A 21,294-nucleotide genomic window follows, 5' to 3' on the forward strand; every position below is an offset into this window, starting at 1 on the left:
TACGTCAGAATCACGACTGAACTCTAGCACAGCTGATCAAACAGCGATCACGGCGGCTAACGTAATGTCTCGTTCCCGCCTCTCAGGGAACCGAGGTTACGATAGTAACCGGAGACGTTCCCTCTCGAGGCGGTAACTCAACATTACGTCAGCTAAGACGTATATGGGAACTGTATAAAATCCCACCGTGAGAGAAGTGAAGATAAGCCCTGAACGGAGTCAATCACCTCCACACATAAGCAGTACAGCTCCAGCCAATGGCCGTGTCGCTAAGAGTGCTCGCACCTAATAGGCGGAACTAGACCAATGAGACATCTGCTCCGACCCTAACGAAATTTGCATATCTTATGCAATTAAACGTGAAGCCTGCACTAAACAGGGCAGACATAGCACATAAGCACTCAAGCATTAGAGTTAAATACAGAGTCGACAGCTTTGCGGTGACAACTGCATAAACCGTAAAACCATAACACAGAGTTAGCAACCATGGTAACTACTGTATAGCTGGTTACAATAATGAATAAACTTAACTCACCGAAAGTACATGTGACGCTACAGAGGGTACATCCAGCTTGTAAAACCTGGCGAATGTGTTCTGGGAAGACCAGCCAGCAGCAAGACATAAATCCTGGATAGACATACCTCTAGCCCAGGCCCAGGAGGAAGATATAGCCCTCACAGAATGAGCTTTGATGTTGAGGGGACAATCCTTCCCTTGGCATTTGTAAGCCAACGTGATAGCGTCCACTATCCAGTGAGAAAGTCTCTGTTTTGAAACAGCACGTCCCTTATTACATCCACCAAAGCACACGAACAGCTGGTCCGACTGACGAAAGGCGGCCGAGCGGTCCATATACATCCGCAGAGCCCTAACAGGGCAAACAGCGCTCTGAGCAACAGCATCGTGCGAGGCTGACGGCTCAGCAGATAAGGCGGGCAGTGAAACAACCTGTGCTCTAAAAGGTGTATTGAGAGACTTCGGAACGTAACCTGGTCTCGGCCGGAGAGTGACATTACAGTCGCCAGGTCCGAAACAGATGCAATCGTCGTTCACCGAAAATGCATGTAGGTCTCCAATGCGCTTCGACGAGGCGAGAGCAAGAAGCAAGGCAGTCTTCAGGGAAAGCTCCTTAACCTCAATAGAAGCTAAAGGCTCGAACGGCGGTAGAGCTAGAGCCCTCAAAACTAGAGCTAAATCCCACGGCGGCACGGAGGGTGGCCGTGAAGGGCACAATCTCCTCGCTCCCCTGAGAAAACTGATTACCAGGCCATGCTTACCAATCGATTGCCCGTCAATCGGGGAACGAAAAGCGGCAATAGCGGCCACATACACCTTAAGCGTGGACGGCAAACTCCCGCAGTCCATTCTGTGCTGTAGAAAGCGTAAAACATCCGACACGGAACAGGTCCCCGGGTCGATTTGGATGTTCTCACACCATTTTTTGAAAACTCCCCACTTCAGAGCGTAGAGGCGTCTCGTAGATGGAGCGCGAGCCTCCGTAAGCGTACTCAACACCCGTGAGTGCAGGGCGTCCCGCTCGTTTAAGGTCCCCGCAGCGGCCACACATGAAGGTTCCACAGCTCGGGGCTGGGGTGCCATATCGTGCCGTTCGCTTGAGACAGCAGGTCCTTCCTGAGGGGGATTTGCCATGGGGGAGCTATCACTAACTCTCTCAGATCCGCGAACCAGGGCTGATTCGGCCAGTTCGGGGCCACGAGAATAACTGACGCTCTCTCCTCCCTGATTTTGCATAAAACCACAGGCAGAATCTTCACCGGAGGAAACGCGTAAAGCCTGGCCTCCGGCCAACGCGATGTCAGAGCATCTCCCGGTAGAGGGGAGTGAGATAGCGAGAAAAACGTCTGACAGTGCGTGTTCTCGCTTGTGGCGAATAAATCCACTTCCGCCCTGCCGAATCGATCCCAAATCATTCGAACTGATCCTGGGTGAAGCCTCCACTCTCCTTGAGGAATCCCGTTCCTCGAAAGCATGTCTGCTCCACGGTTCAGGATACCGGGGATGTGCGCCGCTCTTATGGAGAGAAAGTGTAGGTCCGCCCACAACAAGAGACTCGCTGCTCGATTGAATAGAGCTCTGGACCGCACGCCACCCTGGCGATTTATGTACGAGACCACAGACGTGTTGTCGGTTCGAATCAGTACATGTCGCCGCTCCAGCTTCGACCGAAAAGCTTGCAGGGCGAGGAAAACCGCTTCCAATTCTAAACGGTTTATGTGCCACGTCCTCTGTGACTCCGACCACAGGCCTGAGGCAGGTACGCCCAGGCACACTGCTCCCCAGCCTGAAGTTGACGCGTCCGTCGAGACCACGGTGCGCTGAGTCACTAAACCCAAAGGAACTCCTGCGCTGAACATATCTGTGCTGTTCCACGGTCTCAGAGTGCTGACGCAACTGTGAGTGACCGTAATTCGTTTGTGGCTCGACGACCACGCCCTCGGCGGAACTCAAGCTTTTAGCCAAAGCTGTAGTGGTCGCATATGTAACAGACCCAGATGGCACACTGAAGAAGCCGCCGCCATCAGACCCAGAAGCCTCTGAAAATCCCTCAGTGAAACCGACCTGCCCGGTCTGAAACGGCGCAGAGTCGATGAAATTGTCTCCATGCGCTCCCGAGAAAGATGGGCTCGCATCGCCATCGAGTCCAAACATACTCCCAGATATGTTATAGTCCGACTCGGTAAAAGCACGCTCTTCTGCATATTTACACGCAGTCCCAGCGTATCCAAATGGCGGAGCAGCGTTTCCACGTGACTGATTAGCACATCTCTTGAGTGGGCCAAAATCAGCCAGTCGTCCAGATAATTCAAGATGCGCATTCCGCTCGATCTGAGGGGAGAAAGCGCTGCGTCCACACACTTTGAAAACGTGCGGGGAGCCAGGGCCAGGCCAAACGGAAGCACCGAATACTGATAAGCCGTGCCTTCGAAAGCAAACCTGAGGAAGCGTCTGTGGTGCGTCGCTATTTGAATATGAAAGTACGCATCTTTTAGATCCACTGAGGCGAACCAGTCCCCGGGTCGTACCTGCATCAAGATCTGTTTTAGTGTTGTCATCCTGAATGCGCGTTTGTGAAGTGCTCGGTTGATGGGTCTCAGATCCAGAATAGGACGGAGTCCTCCACCCTTCTTTGGCACCACGAAGTAGCGGCTGTAAAAACCGCTTTTCTGCTCGCTTGGAGGGACACGCTCTATCGCTCCTTTCTCGAGCAGACTGAAAACTTCCTGTCTCAGAATTGAAAGGTTGTGGGGCAAAGTCAGTGACGGGACCACGCCGTTGAATCGGGGAGGTCTGCGTTTGAACTGAAGAGAATATCCTTGCTGAATAATTCCCAGTACCCACGGTGAAATGCCTGGGATAGCCTTCCACGCGTCCAGAAAATGACACAGCGGACGCGTTAGCTCTAAGGCTACTGTAGCCACTGAAGGCTTGTTTTGACCGGGGCCCCGCCCCCGCGAGGTTAGAAGCACCGGCTGGGGGGCGGCCCGTGGCGGGCATTGTGTGCTGTTGGCACTCTCGCGCCCTCGAGAGGCCATTATAATCATTGCTTGTGACTCTGCACTGTCCTGAGACAGGGCGAGCGACACAGTGTTGGGTGCACTTTGACCTGGGCTCCGCCCCCGCGAGGTTAGAAGCACTGGCTGGGGGGCGGCCCGTGGCGGGCATAGTGTGCTGTTGGCACTCTCGCGCCCTCGAGAGGCCATTATAATCATTGCTTGTGACTCTGCACTGTCCTGAGACAGGGCGAGTGACACAGTGTTGGGTGCGCGAGGAAGAGAAAGCTCTCTTTGTGAAGAGATACATGTTTTTATTGTGGAACTCACACAAACAGCATTTAAACACACATTTAGCTTGTCGCCCAAAGGAACCCGGGGGACACGAAGCTCTTGAACACGGCGCTTGGGGGTGGGGCCACCAGCGCGCTCTCTCTTCCTCTTGAGCGGCCCGTCAGGAGGATGGCTTTGCAGCCGAGGATGATGCGCTGGCTCTCTCGCGGCGCGGGCTCTTCTTCCCACTCCGATGCCTCTTCCCAGGCCCTGACCACTGCTTGTTTCGGCCGAAACGGGCGTTCGGCTCGGGGCGAGGCGTCACGGCGGGCTGTCCAGCCGGTCCTAGGGCCTGACGAGGCGCTGATGAAGAGCGGGACCTCGCGGATGAGGGCTGAAGTGAGCGACGAGGCATCACGTGGCTCATGGCTTTTGCGCGCTTCTGAGTCTCGGAGAAACGTTCCGTGACCGACTCCACGGCATCACCAAAGAGGCCGGAGGGAGTGACCGGAGCATTTAGAAGCGTCCTGCGATCCGCGTCCTTCAGGTCAGCTAGGGTTAACCATAGGTGCCTGTTAAGGACGACCATAAAACCCATGGAACGGCCGATGGCTTGAGCGGAGCGCTTGGTAGCCATCAGCGCGAGATCGGTTGCCGCGCGCAGATCCCTTATGACGTCAGTATCAACCGCGCCGTCATCGATGGACTGAAGAAGCTTCGCCTGGAACACCTGGAGTATAGCCATGGCGTGAAGGGCAGAAGCTGCCTCCCCTGCAGCAGCATAGGCTTTGTCCGCCTGGTGAGCTGTAAACCTGCACGGCTTGGAGGGCAGGCTGCGGTCGGAACCCAACGCTGAGGAAGACGGGCACAGGTGCGCGGCAACAGTCTCCTCGACGGGGGGCATGCGCACATATCCGTGGGCCTCCGCCCCGTCTACGTGTGCGAACATGGCTTGCGTGGCAGAGTGGGTGCGCGCCGATTGGGGTGCAGCCCACGACTTAACCACGTGCTCATGTACGTCTGGGAAGAACGGGGTGCTTCTCTTCGATGCGGCCTGGCGGCGGCTCGACTGGAGAAACCACGTGTCCAGCTTGCTCTTTACCGGCTCGTCAGGTGCGTTCCAGGAGAGGTCCAGCTCCGTGACGGCCTTGCCTAGGATCCTGACGAGCTCCTCCTGGAGGTCTGCAGGGCCCTCGTGGTCGGGGCGGTCTGACTGAGTCGCCCAATCCTTCTCAGATGCAGAGAGCGACATGGAGTCGTCTGCCTCGCTAGCTCCGAAGGAGACGAAGTCTGCGACGGCCCGGGGGGGGCGGAAGCTATCGTCTGGGAAACTAACAGCGCCGAACTCGTCTTGGGGCGGGGGAGAGCCCACCAGCGGCTCGCTGGCGGCAGTGGGTCTCATCCCTGCTGTTGCCCGAGCCACTTCCCTCCTGGCTCTGAGGGCGCGCACTGGCAGCTCGGCACAGTGGGCGCACGTGTCATCCGAGAAAGCTGCCTCTGCGTGGGCGAGGCCCAGGCAGGAGACGCAGAACAGATGAGGGTCCTGCGGGTCGAGGGGACCCGCACAAATCTGGCAAGTAGCTGCCATCGGATGCGGAGAGGAACGGTAGTAATCCTCTGATGCAACTTCCACGATGGTAGATAAAAGACTTCAAGCGTGAAGATAACTTCATAGAGTGAAGAAAGAGATTCTGGCGTAATTTTCGCGCCCATGCAATTTATACTGCCCGCGAACCTGTCAGTATTTGCATGCTTCGCGTCAATTGGCCAGCTGTCCCCAGCTGGCGTGAGCCAATAAGATTTCAGCAAAAGTGGAGAAGGGAGAAGTTCCCATATACGTCTTAGCTGACGTAATGTTGAGTTACCGCCTCGAGAGGGAACTTATGCATGCAGAGTCTCCATCTGGCTTTGACCTGTAGGTTTATTATATTATATTATATTATATTATATTATATTATATTATATTATATTATATTATATTATATAACCATATACAACAATTCAAGTGAAAAGTTGAAGTGAAAAATGTATATGAATTTCAGAACTACTTTGTATTTGCAGTTTTCCATTTAGCTTTAATGACAGCTTGCAGTCGAGCATTCAGACATCTGTCAAAGCCCCGGAAATGATGACTAGCGGAATAACTGTACTTCTGTCGAGTAAGCAAAAGGATCCGTCTTCCTCTGGTTCTGCTATATCTGCTATATATCTGACAAAGTCCCCGAATTGCACTCTCTTTCCCAGGCTAAGAAAACCATTTCTAAAGAAACAATATATCATTCCAGAGAAAGTGAGACAGAATAAGAGAATGTACTGGAGAAATTTGTCCTCCCTTCTGCAGTTTTAACTTTGCATCCAGTGGAAAGAACGGAGGAGGGAAGATGCACGGCTGAGATAGCAGGAGGAAGAGGATAGTTGAGGAAGGAGAATCGATGCTCTGAGCTGAAACTCCTCAGCGGGCAGCATGGGACACGGCTAGTCTCACCGCATCTGACAGCTAATTGTTTCTCAGGAGCTTCCAGAAAAACATTGTCACAATGAGGGAACACAACTATATTATTATCAAAATACCAAGTGTCATAGTGAAAGGTCAACAGAATCGTTACGTGTCATACCTGTCTGGAGATAGGGGAAGAAGCATGCAGAGAAGCACTAGTCATAATGACAAGACCTGACGTGACCTCAAGTTAGAAGAAAAAAAAAATATTGCAAGTCAATTAAAACCTAATTTGGAGGCCAAAGTCAGTGTCAAAACAGCCAACAGAAGCCTGCAGATTTCCTTTCAGAAGCTCGCTCACACGACCTCTGACTTCAGTGCTCTCTTTTATCGACCCAGTTATAGACGGACAAGAGAAGTCATATGGTCTGTAAGAATATGATACATTAGCAAAATCAGCAAAATAAGACAAAATAAAATAAATGCTCACTGGTAATAAGTGCTCACCAGTGCAAAACTCACTCCTGTGATTCAAGGGTGTTGATAAGTGGCTTTTAATGTGTTTCAAGTGATTTTTTTAGACGTAGCAATTATGACATCTACCGCTTTCAATGCTCAAGCCTTTTTCAGAAACTCAAATCAAGCAGATTCTGATTGGCTGTCAAGATTTTTATCATTCAGCAGCTGGAAAGGGATTTTTTTTTAAACGAGTCCAAAATTATTGCTCCTCTGTGTCAGGATCATTATATTTGTGCTCTGGACTTCCATATTCTCACAGAATTGAAGTGATTATTAAAACTTTGCGGTTAAAAGTAATCAACCTTATTGTGAATGTGAAACTTGCCATGGCCTTGAGTGAATAGTTTTTCTCTAAATAAGGCCTCAACATGCCATACATTTGAAGTATAACTCATGTCTATAGCACAAAAAGAGCAGGATAAATTTCATATTGAAGTCTAATACTAAGGGTTTTGGGTGATGCTTGCTGAATAAACACCAATGTGTAAAAAACAGTACATTTTAAATGAGAGGAGGATCAAACATGACCAAAGTTGTCTTTGGTACGCCACTGTGAATATGTTTTACAGAGCAAATGCTCAGACAGAAACCAGCTCTAATTCATTTACCCGTTCATCCCCTTCACTTATTCACCTCTCTCCTTCGCACTCCCTCCAGTCTTTCTGTCAGCTCCTCTGGGTCAAATTTCCCCCACAAGGCAAGATGAGATTTTAATGCTCTCCCTCCATTTGGTGCCCTAAAAGCTTTAAATGGAACTACGATGCAGGATCAACTTGAGAGTCAAATACAGGTCTGAAAAACTTCATGGAGGCTAAACTCAGATCAGAAACTGAAGCTTAGCTCAAAATCTCAACGAAAACAACTTCCTCTCCCCCTCAAGCACTATGCAGAACTGATAAAATGCTCCATCTCCTCCGCTGGCATGCCGTATCATGGCCTCTCTGCTAGATCATGGATTGTGGAATAGATTACAGCAGTGCAGACTTCTGGGATAGATCACAACTATTACTGCTGGGAGAGCAAAATATATCCACCAAACCAAAAACTCTCGCTCTGTTCCAAAACATGAAGAACTGTCTACTGAGGTACCAGTTTAAGGCATCGACTTGAAGGCTGTTCCAAAAAATAGATATATTAATGAAGATGTATCCTATGATACCTTTTTTTGCCAAATTTCAAGGCAGCATACCGTACACACAGCTTCAATGGAGGGACTGAGAGCTCTCTGACTAAATCTAAAATATCTTAAACTGCGTTCCAAAGATAAACGGAGGTTTTACGGGTTTGAAACAACATTAGGCTAAGTTATTAATCACATAAATTTGCTATCTGAGTGAACTAACCCTTTAAGTAGAGAAGGCAATGTCAGAATGCACTGCGACAATCTCAAAAAAAAAATTCAAGATGGTGGAAAGATGGACAAGTTAAATACTGACTATAAATAAACTTGTATTTTAATAAAAACGTACTGATACAAACAGTTTAGTATTAATTAAACATTTAATATTGTACCAAATATTTGTGTATTGTTAATTGTTATGCTTACAATATCAAGCTGTTAGCTTAGCAACATGCTAAAAGCAAAACGAGTGTCCTGTGAGAAGGCACACAAGATGCTGCCTGTGAATGGGCATTAAAAATCTGTCATGTATGAGGATCTATTAGAATGCTGTCTTGAAAGGTTTCCTAGTAGATAATAAATCTGCTAACTAATTTTATAAACAGAGCTTCTGAAAAGAGAGGAACATGCGTCTTTCCTGATACCATCTTGGTTTGGATCTATAACCGGGCTTTTGGTCTATTTCCTGAAAACTGCTTTGTCCCCTCTGCTCTGGCTTCCCTCGCTCACAGATTATGAGCTGTGGGGAGGACAGGTGAGACCGCCCATAATTCTTCCACAGCAGAGGGTCGATAATTTCAGGAAGGGACTATATATTTGACTCCATTGCTTATTATTACACAAGGGTCATAATTCTCCAGCTCTGTATGTATAACACTGCAGAGTTTAACTTTATCAGAGTCACTTGGCTATACTGTGACCTTAAACAATGAGCCTCTAACAAACAGGGAGTGCTGACAAATGCATACTCACATATACGGTCCAAAATGTAAATAAATAATTATCTTCCAGTAGCAAATGAGAAGATTTTGAGTAAATAAATATTTCTTAACAGTCATAAAACTGTACTATGCATTGTTTGTAAATAAAAGTAAATTAAGCACACAAAATAAATGTGCATAAATAAAAATATCTGAAATTAATGAATATATAAATAAATAAATATATATGTATTAAATGGGTAACATATTATAAGTATAACAATAGTACTGTAAATAAAAAAAATTAAGAAAATAAGTGCAAAATTAAAAAAATATATATTAAGTAATTGTTAAAGTAATTATATATTAGGCAAACAAAAGAAATTTAAATATACATGTAACTACAGTAAATTAATGTATAAGTACAAAGTGGACAAGTATAATATAAATATAATTAAATAAAGTAATTCAAAATAGAAATTCTTTAAAAAAAGTAAAGAAAAGTGAAAAAGTTAAGTAAATTGCTAATTATAAGTAAGTATAAACAGATAAAATAATATGTAATTAAACAAAGAAGCATAAATAAATATAATGTAAATAAGTAAATGAGTAAACAAATATGTAAATAAAATAATAAAAATTAAATCAAAACAAGTTTGAAGTAAATAAGAACATGATAAATGAATACAAACCAACAAGTTGTATTTTTTTCCCAGCAAAAAGACATCAAAGGACTTGCTTCTAGAAAATTAATTTTAAATCCTGCTCATACAAAGGCAAAGTACAGAAGTGTATGGCACGGCTCCAAGCACAACATGCCAGTCACCGCGTCTCCATCTTATCTTGTGTGTGTTCGTGTGAATGACTGGTAGACTCCCAAGCACTTAAATTAACTTAATGTAAATTGGTTATTACTTGGCCTTACTCTGGGCTCCAAAATCTCTTCATAAAGCAGACCTCTGCTCAAACAGAGTTCCATGTCATTCAAACTCCAAGAGAAGCCCTAAAGACCTTTCATTCAACACAGCTGTTGGAATACACTATTAAAACTAATAACGACAAGACCTACAGCAAGTAAGCATGTTCGACAGGAGGTGATGGCAGTTTGACCTCTCCGTAAAATGATGTGAGGCTCGGTGGCTGACAAAAATTAATCACAAGGAGACCCACCCAATTAGGCACAAGGCACAAAAACACAAATGTACACTAAAAACCACATTGAATCTTTTAGACTCCAGAGACACTTCATTAACAGACCTCATCCAAATCAAGAGGCAAATAGAGATATGTTTGAAATAATCACTTGTTCTCTCTCGTCTGTCAGCAAGTGTATTGATATTCAAAACGCACTGTTAGCTGTTAAACATTCATCAAGACGGGCCAGACTGAAGCTTCTTAGCCTGCAGTAGGGCAGTTTGGGCTACATGGGCTATGTGATCTGGCTTACAAACAAACTTATTTTTATGCTAATAGACTAGTCCATAAATACTATATTTACAATTAGATTTACAAACACAGAGTCTGGTTCATAAAACATGAGCAGAAGGAATTTCTGAATAACTGCTCAAGGCTTTTTGGCCCACTGAATTTTTTTTGAGTGAAACTGGGCTAGGATAATGTTGGATATACAGAAACATCCTACTAAGGCTCCCAGAACACTTCCTCTGTCTCTCATTGGTTGGTTCCGTACCAAATTCATGCCATTAGTTGACTCGGTGCTGAACAACCAGATATATACTTTAATGCATCTCAGATTAGGTTGCAATCCATCTTGTATGCTGTCTTTTCGGATAAAGCAAAATACACACAAGTTTAGGGTCTGTAAGATTTTTTTCCTGAAAGAAATTAATACTTTAATTCAACAGACACACTTAATTTGTAAAGAATGTGACAAAGACATTTATAAAGCTGCAAAAAAATCCTTTTCAAATTAAAATTTCTGTTCATCAAAAAAATTGAGAAAAATCTGTTTCCACAAAATATTAAGCAGGTGTTGGCGCAGTGAATAAGACACATGCCTTTGGTGTGAGAGACCAGGGTTCGAATCAACTGTGAGACAACAATGTGTCCCTGAGCAAGACACTTAACTCCGAGTTGATCCAGAGGCGTTCAACCTCTGACATATAACAATTGTAAGTCGCTTTGGATAAAAGCGTCAGCTAAATGAATAAATGTAAATGTAGATTAAAAACACATCTCTTTGGCAAAAGCATTCGAATAATGCATAATGCAATTTAAATTGCAGTGATATTTTACAATATTAATGTTTTTACTGTATTTTTAATTAAACAAAATGCAGCCTTGGTGAACATAAGAGACTTATTTTAAAATCATTAAAAAAAATCAGCATCTACTAAAAAACTTTTGATTCAGCTACTTTTGATTCATTCCAGTCACATCATTACCACTGTCAGTAAAAAACGTTTTTTTTTTCCGCCTTAGGAAATGGCTTGAAGCGATGAGATTGTCTCTCTGTACAGGTGAAAGTTTAGCTGGTGAACATGCTTTACTATAACTTTTAAGTAGCGCAGAAAGACAGAATGTGCACACAATATCGCACACTTCCTGGGTGTAATCACCTTCTGAGAAACAAACGCGTACACATACTTATTATCATAGTAATGGGACTGACAGGAGCTATTAATCATTGTCAGAGACAGAGGCAAAACCCGAGATGAGGCTTTATGGAAAATGGTTTGTGATAGCAGAGAAACCTTAACCAAGGTCTCACTCTCTCTTTATGTATGTGAAGCTTATGCTTTCTTTCTGTAATAGGAGCTCAGTGTCCATCGTTGCTGCTTTATAGCTGGCAAAAAGAAAAACTAGGAGTCGGGATCTCATAGTAAAATCAACGGCAGCTCGTAATCTGCTTCGCAATCAGAATTTCCTTGCTGCCTCTTGAAAAAAAGCAGACTGCCTCAGGCTTCAATATAAATGCAATAAGGTAAGGGTGAAAAGACAGAGTGTGTTTAGAGTATTGAAAGCGCCTGCACTTTTTTCTGTAGTTGGAGGGTCTGGTTTCATGTTTCATTGACCTTCTTTGTATAAAAAGCATGGATCCAATCCTTTACTGAAGGAAAAGAGAGACCATGGCAGCCAACAGCAGACGTGAGTCACCAGCAGGAGATCAGGGAGTGGCTAGAGAACTGTTCAAGACAATCTCGAGAGAAATTACCGCTCTCATGTGCTTTACTACTTAGTTTGATTCTCAGATTGTTAGGAAGAGAAAGGGAAAGCAATTTATCCTATTAAATTACTTCCTTTTTTCCACTGAACCTCAAGAGGAATGTGTAAATCTACATTTTTATGATCAACTTGGTGAGTTTTCTAAACAATTAGAAAGAGGTCATATATATATATATATATATATATATATATATATATATATATATATATATATATACATACATACATATACATATATATATACATACATATACATATATATATACATACATATACATATACATACACATACACATACACACACACACACACACACACACACACACACACACACACATACACATACACATATATATATATATATATATATATATATATATATATATATATATATATATATATATATATATATATACATATATATATACATATATATATATATATATATACATATACATATACATATATATATATATATACATATACATATACATATACATATACATATATACATATACATATACATATATACATATATATATACATATATATATACATATACATATATATACATATACATATATATACATATACATATATATACATATACATATATATACATATACATATATATACATATATACATACATATATATACATACATATATATACATATATATATATATATATATATATATATATATATATATATATATATATATATATATATATATATATATATATATATATATATATATATAAATCTTACAAAATCCAGTTTTTGTCATTTAAAATGAATATAATTACACAAATTGATGTATGCATCATAACATTATAATGCACAGTATTAATGAATGGATATTAATTTTGGAATTTGCTAAATTTTAAATTTAACCATAATATGAAATTATTCATATTGAAATTATCATGCATAATATTCAAATTCAGACAACATGTATCCAACACTGAATGATACTGATGAATATTTTACCTGTGCTGGCAAAATGAGTCACAATGAACAAAAATTCAAAAATTAGTTGTTGATTTGTTTTTGTTTTTTCAGATTCTACATTTAAAAAAAATCCTTCATAGTGATGTATGATTTGGTCGCCTCAACCAAAGAATGACTGAGCTACACCTGTTTGAATTCCAAACATTATGGTACCTATATATTATGCCTCCCAACCATGTTTAACTTGACAAAGCATCTTAAAAACACAGTTCTAAAGGCACGAGATGAGATGAAAAGCCAAAGACAACCACCAGAATGTGTATGCCATTTTTTAAATAGACATACTATAATACTTTACTGCACAAAACAGAGACACTTCTCACATTTCTCACAGCAGGTGAATGTGTTAAAGTGCTGTTTGGATGAATGCAGCGGTGATGCTTTAAAGGACGATGCTTTAAACTTCACTGTAAGAGTTTACACCGCTGACAGTCTAACAGCACACTTAAGAGCATCACGCTGTCCGCATGCCAAAACCCGTTATGAAAACTGCATCTTGGTATTTATACCTTTTAAAAGCACAAAATAATAAAGCAAAGACAGAAATTAGAAGCTAAATTTTGATTAACTAGCCCATCCCCACTCCATACTGCCAAACACAAGACTTACATCTACTTATTCACCACTTACTTTGGACTTTCCCCCTCTCTCTGCTCTCCTCCTCCTCTTCGGTTTCCTCTGATCCTCTTGAGTGGAAACACTACAAGAAAGAAAGAAAGAACAAAGGTCATTATTACAATGAAATGGACGGAGAAGCACACACAAAAAACGCCAATGAGCAAATTTCCAATTCTGTGCCAGGCACTCAGATGACGCTAGAGTCAATTATGCTTAGCCTATTCTGCAACCCGATTCAATTACTTTAATGCTACATTTGCAATGAAACCTATGAGAGAATTTAAAAGGCATAATTTGGACCACAACTGACTGTGAAAATAAATGAACATAGTCAAGTACTGGGTGTGTTGTCAATGAGAGAGCAATACTTGAGGAACGAAGATGGCTTGTCTGCATTACGTTTGATATATTTGAATGTGTTTATATGGATTGAATCACATGCACAAGGAATTTTGATTGGACATGGCCTATTTTTTTAAAATAGGTTTCCAGAAGCTTAGCGTTGAGGCATTTAGGAGCCAGTGAGCCAGAAAAAAATCTCTGTGAGGAACAAAGGCTGTCCGTAATCACAGCTTTTAGGCACAAGTTGTTCAAATCTTTCAGAATTTTTGCTTGAAAACTTGTGAGGCGTGACGTGCCATAACCAGAACATTCCTATACATATTTTCCAGAAGAAAGCGGAGAGCTGTTTCAGTAATCTGTCCCCCAGCTAGAGTCGGTCCGCTCCTGGCGCACAACACAAAACTGTTCCAACACAGTGAAAAACCCAACAAAAAAACTGGCAAAAACTTCAAAACCTGCAGTTACCACTCATTAAACACACACACCGCATCTGCACAGCACTGATCGACAGATGAAAGAAACATCAGGGTCGAAAGTTACAAATGCAGATCCTTTGCTGGCATTGCCTCATCCAAGCATCAACCCATCCAGAACTAGAGGGGGGAGAAGGAGGGGGACTGGTGCTGAATGAGGGTGAGCATGATGTGATGCTGGGAAAGATCTTTAGCCAGGATGGGCTCTGAGACTCGGCTGGGAAAGTTTACGGCTGGAAGTAATGAAGAACCCATACACACATACAAAAGAGGCAAAACAAACTGTCTGGAAGCAACCACTGAACCACAAGATGACCTTTATAATCAAGAACACACACGCACATAGTCCACAATCAAATGTAGGCCACAAAAAGCTCTTCATAAACACACATGTATGCATAAAAACACAGAACACAGATTTAAGGTTGACTCTGGAAACACTGATGGAAGCACCACCATCTGTGATCTCTCAAACACACACACACACACACACAGCCAGTATGATTTGACAGAGAGGTGGGTGTGAGTGAGGACAAAATGGACAGGACAGCAGGAGGTAATGTGGCAAGTGACACCATCGATAATCAGCACAATACTGCCAAACAAGAAACTCCTTAGACCCTCACATTCAGGGCATTCCAGAGATTCTTCCAAACAAGACTTTGACCTTTTCTGAGTGAACTTTGACTTGGATTTAATTCAGTTTCTTTCTCAGGTGGCTTTCATTTCACTTATATACACTATTGTTCAAATGTTTGGGGTTAAAAATACAGAACAATTTTATATGTTAACATTTTAAATGCAAAATAATAATAAAGAATCAGACTCCAGTATCCAGTTGAATGTTCATCAAAAAAGGACTTTATCAGCTGCAAGTACTACTGCCAAAAATACTATTTTGAAACTATGGAGAGAACCATCCACTTCCATAACTTTCACTTGGCTATCATACTCCAGAGACATTGTCTTGCTGGAAGGTACCACTGCCAGGCTCAACGCAGCAAAGGACAACACTATTCAGAGTTGGACTAATGTTGCTGAGATGTTGCTTGATAGGATGAAAATTGACATCCCTACTATGCTTTTCTGACTATTATCACTTAAATTTTTCTTCCTCTTTCTCTGTACAAGTGGACGACTTCATGGCATCTGTTTTTAAGTAGTTCTTTTGAACCGTAACTGTGATTTGTTTCTGAAAATGAAATTAAATCTGAATAAAAATGTTGATCACAAAAAGAAAAGACAAACAGGCAGACAGATATTTTATAGTTATTAAATGAAAGGTAATAGAAAATTATTTTTTTTATTAATTTATTTATTGATTTATTTATCAGTCCCTCCAGAAAAACGCAAAATTTTTTGGTGATTGTTGCGGGCAAAAATCCTTGATTTTGCGGCACGTTTTCTTAAATGCGATGGAATATGCGGGATATTTTTGCAATTTTATGCGATGAAATTGCGTGAACTTGCAAAAACTGCGGTTTGATGAAAAAGAGAAAAAATGATTCCTCCAACACATTTTCTCACTAGGCTACTACCTTAATGTAAAGAGTAATTTCTTATTCTTCCTATGATAAGCGAGCATACTAAATCACAGAATATTTAAGTTGCAATCACTTACTGCAACGTTAATCATTTTACAAACTACTAATATAATTACAACTAAGTTTTTGGTACTGTTCTGTAACAAAAAAGTGCAATCTTACAACTGTAAAGTTGCATCAACTTCTGAATGAAACTACAACAGTGTTAGTAGCCTAGTGAGAATGGAGTGTTGGGGGAATCACCTTTTTTTCTCTATTTCATCATACCGCAGGTTTCACAAGTTCTCGCAATATAATTTGGCTCCACTGTCATGTAACAAATCGGGAAACTGCTTCGCGCGTTCTTTTGCGCTTATTTTTGTTGGCAAATAAGAATGATTTGCACGTTTCAAGTTTCACCCTGGTTTCACCACGGGGTTTGCAGATGATGTTCACGTCACTTAATAACGTCACTTCATAAAGTTCCCATGGCAATAGGGGAAAATGGCGCTTTACTTGTGTGAAGTAAACGCAACATTTTTCAACTTTCTGTTAATATATATGGGAGTTTTTTATGAAATCATGCTAGCCCCGCATATTTTGCTTTCTGAAATCGGTAATTTATGTGGCAAAAGAGCGGCGTATTTGAAAAAATGTGACCGCATATATATGCAGCATTTGGCTGATTATGCATTAAATCAAGCAATCGCATAATTGCGTTTTTCTGGAGGGACTGATTTATTAAGTAAAAACAGGAAATGTGTAACTATAATTTGTGTTTATAAAATAACACATTTCTTCAATGTAAATATCATTAAACAATATTAAATATAAGAAATAAGATTAAATACAAAACGATTTAAATAAATCAATTTATGCATACATTTTAAAACAACAGGGAAAATAAAAAATGGCTGTAGTAACTGCACAGTGTCAAAAACAGACGAGAATGTGTCCATCAACTGAATGTGCATCACATTGAGCTGTTCCAGCACTGCTTGATTATAATAGAGCCAATCTAGTTTGGTTTTGAATTGAGATGCTGTTTCAAAAACTACATAGTGAGAACATTATCAATAATAGTTCCTGGGTCAAAAGGGGGCAGAGACAAATTTTACAGTGTAGAATCACATTTTCTTCTGAGGAAATTCTCAGAATGGGTCGACTGCATCAGAACCTGCACAGTGTTGGTGAAGAAAATGTAAGCATCATATAAGATTAAAACCAAAAAGACAATCTCAGTCTCCCTCACATCTAACAGTGTAGGAACGCAGAGGTCCATGAAACAAAAAACAGCCTCACATACAATCAGAGAGCTCCATGTTTCCTGTCTCCACTAGCTGCTCCATATCTTGGGCTTATGGCTCCCAGGCACTGAAACCCTATGCCACACACACACACACACAAACACACACACACCATGATAAACGCGATCTTAACTGCTGCAAGACTTTATGAAGCTACCGCATGTTTCAGAGACTGTTTATACAGGTGGGTGTGTGTAAAAAAGTGATAAATGAGCGTGAGCACACACACACACATAACACTATCACACACATTCACAGACCCTGTTGACCTGTGAGGACACGACAGAGCATGTAACAGCCGATGGCTTGCGATCATTTTGCACTTTGGTCTTGTTTTCCAGTAAGTAAACATCCTGCACATTCTTAAAACAAGATATCTGGTAATAAACATTATCAAGGCCTTTTTCGAAAGAAATGAATACATGCATTCAGCAAAGATGCACTAGAATGATTTAAAGTGACATTTATGACGTAAAAAAAAATTATAATTCAAATAAATGCTGATCTTTTGAACTTCTAATTCATCAAAATAAAATCAGAAAAAAATACTACGCGACAACTTTTTTCTATATTAATAATAATTAGAACAAATGTTTCATAACCATGAAATCAGCATATGAGAATAATTTCTGAAGGATCATGTAACTGAAATGATGATACAGAAAAATGTAGCTGTCATCACAGGAATGAATACAATTTTAAAATATTTATAAAAAAAAAATAGAAAAAGAAATATAAGAAAAAATTGAAAAAAAATAGAAAAATAGAATTTTTTAATTGCAACAATATTTCAAATACTTCAAATACACATAAATTCAGCCTTGTTGAGCATTAAAGGCTTATTTTTTTATTCTTACCAGTGCCATATTTTTGAGTGTTAGTGTAATCAGTTTTAAAATCAAACAAAAATAATATTACACAAATAATATAATATAAAAAAGGTTAAAAAATACATATTTAGAAATTATAATTTTTTATATAGATTTAGTTATTTTTTTGCAATGTATTGCATAAACGTACTGTAAGAGCCTTTTACTGGAAGGAATGTTCTGATGCTTATTCTCTGAAATGAGCAGGCTATAAAACAACACTGTACTGACTGAGCAACCCCCTGACACAAACATCAATTATCTAAAGCACTGTTGATCCATGAAGTTTGGTTTGTGTATGTGAATATGTAAGGGCACAGCTCCCATGGCAAAATGGCAAAGTAAACCAGTAGCATATGGGAACTGGGGCATTAAACACTCATATCAAGACATGCCATCTGAGACTAAAAGAGTGGGGGAAGGAAAAAGAGAAGAGAGAGACAGACAGACTGGGCCTGGCTCCAATGATGCCCGCTTTCTCACACACCCACTGTAAAGCTCGAGGCTGGAAAGAGCTGGCAGCATCGCTCGGGAACCTGCTCCCATGGCAACAACAACCCAGAACCTAGCGAGACGACACGGTTTAACACCAGAGGACAACGAGCCAGAGACCTGGAACCGGTGTGGAGAGAGTAACTGACACAGTCGAACACTAACTGCCAATTCCACTTTTCAATATCGCTTGTGTGAAGATGAAGATAAGGAATAGTGTGCGTGTGTGCATTTTTGAAGGGCATTCAGAACCCAATTCTGAAAATAAAAAATGCTTGATGGTACACATGAAAATGCTTCACAGGGGAGAAAGCAATTTAATTTCATTTGAGAGAGACAGACAAACTGAAAATTGAGAGAGCGCAGTTGGTAAGAGTGTGTGCGCTTGTGTGTAAAATGAATCATAGGGCCGCCAAAAAACATTTCACTTTCCATTTCTTGTGAAATGGCAACTGACAGTGCTTCACACGGGTTGTCTAGGTGAGGCGTCTTTGCTTTTGTTTAAGTGGTGACACCCAACAATGGCTCATAGCACACACAAACCACCATCCTTGCTCTGCTGTCATGCAATGCAAAGTATCTGTTAAACACATACTTGTACAAAAAATAAAATATAAAAAATTGTAAAAAAGATGGCGAAACTGTCAACTGGCACCTTTCCCTGGCATAAAAGGACTATATTAAAAAAGGGAAGAACATGTTGTAGAGAAAATTCTTTCATTTCTCATTCATCCTCATTTTATTATAAATCTGCATCACTATCTTTCTTCTGTGGAACAGTAAACGAAACTATTTGGAATTGTATTGCTTCTGAAGACTTGATGTGCAGCAAATGAGTCATAACTGTCACCATAAACAATCTTTATGATATTTATTGGTTCCATTTCGGAAGATAAAAGACAAAAAAAGAATTGTATGCAACAAGAGCTGTGTGAACATTCTTCAAAACATCTCCTTTTGTGTTCTACTGAAAAAAAAAAACGCGGCATATGGGTTTGGAATGCCATAAGGGTGAATAACGACTGAAATCTAATTTTTGGGGGGTGAACTGATCCGTTAAGACTGGTAGATGTGGGAATTTGAAGCAGATGTGTTTTCATTTCCTGTATTTTATTTTCCCGGGAGAATTTCCTTTCGAGATTCTGATTAGGATCCAATACACACGTTCGGGTCTTGCTTGACAGGTATGCAGAGCAAAAGGAAGCCCAGCAACTTGTAAAAAGTCTATTCCATCAGCAGGTACTCAATTTATCTTTGAAATGAGCTGGAAAAGAAATCATTTGTGGGACTGATTGAGTGTAATTTGAGAGTAGGTATGTTTAAACTACAAGCTTATACAATACACTGCCATTCGGAAACAGTGTTTAAGAACAGACATGTTTCTAGTGCTTGTCAATCAGTTATTTATTGGGGGGACTGAATAGCCAGCCAGTTACCATTAGCCTGTTAGCATTAATCTGAATTAATGTCTACTTCCACTGCTTAAAATTGTTTCGAACAGTGACATATTTCTGTCAAGAGTTTAGATTTATGTGACTGCAACTGTTGTTTATAAATTTCCAGAGGCATCCAATTAGATTGCATGATATCACATGCTAACATGAACCTCCCTCTGGCAATTCGACTCTGAAAAGCTGTTTGCAGATCAGTTTTAGATCAAAACTCTGACTAGACTGTTTACTTGGCCATCTAAACTGATCTCGAACTTCAAAAAAGGCCTATGGATGAAAAATCGTAACACATTCCAGCCCTTGAGACCCCTGACCTAGTAATTTTGCTTGGAAAATCTGATCTATGTCCGAGTAGAATATGTAAACAATTAGGGTGGCCATGAGACCATTTCTGTCATTTTTGTGGCTGTTCAGTTTCAAATATGAAATGGGCTGCCAGTAAAAAGTAAAAAAAAGAAAAGAAACAAATTAATCTGGGGGGGGAATGTGATTAAGCCTTTACCTGAGACACACCATAGCAGGCTTCAACTAAATTAGAAAAAGAAAGATTCCACGTACAACAATTCATCCTTAGCACTTATTAGACAATCAGTACCTACACAATGTAAGCAATTTTATACCAAAACATTTTTACAATTATTTTTGCATATTCAACCCAATAATATATCACATCTATTCTATAGCATTCACAAAATACATCTGTAGTGGAGTATGTGATGAACCACAAGAAATTTAGCAGTGTCATGAAACCACAGCTAAAAAAAAAAAAAAAAACCCTAAAGAATATGAATTTGAGTAATTTAGTTTGAATTACTAAAACTTGCCGACAGGTTTCGGCCCGACCCTGACAAGTACATTTTGATTGACGGCTTTTTAAAAGCCCGAACCCGTTTACAGCCCGACATTATTCTGTTTATTATTCCATACACAAGCCTCCGTTACACTTACTCAGCATCACATGAGCGCTCGTTTACCTCGCAAACCGGAGCGCAAGCCCGAGCCCGACCCGAGGCCGCGTAAGATGATAGAAATTAAGCCTGAACCCGACCGAACACGTCGGGTCCCATCGGGTCCCGTCGGGTTCGGGCAAAGATCTTCAGCTCTACTGTGTACTAGATACTTGAATAACTCTAGCTGGAGGAAAAGCCTAAGGCAACAGAACAGAGGCTTCCAGGTCGGCCAGCCCTCCGATCTGTTCTGACCTGGATTCTCGAAGCATGGATGGCAGAACTAAGTCTG

General features: G+C 41.1%; 1 protein-coding gene across 1 annotated transcript in view; it reads right to left on the reverse strand.

The window, feature by feature from the left end:
* Positions 1 to 21,294, reverse strand: part of LOC113047825 (plexin-B2-like) — a 95,465-nt gene that overhangs the window by 36,531 nt on the left and 37,640 nt on the right. Inside the window, exon 2 of the mRNA XM_026209149.1 lies at positions 13,611 to 13,680. The gene's annotated coding sequence lies outside the window, so the exon portion shown is untranslated. The remainder of the gene's footprint in view (positions 1 to 13,610; positions 13,681 to 21,294) is intronic.

The sequence above is a fragment of the Carassius auratus genome, chromosome 29 (genome assembly GCF_003368295.1).
Source record: "Carassius auratus strain Wakin chromosome 29, ASM336829v1, whole genome shotgun sequence".
Lineage (NCBI taxonomy): Eukaryota > Metazoa > Chordata > Actinopteri > Cypriniformes > Cyprinidae > Carassius > Carassius auratus.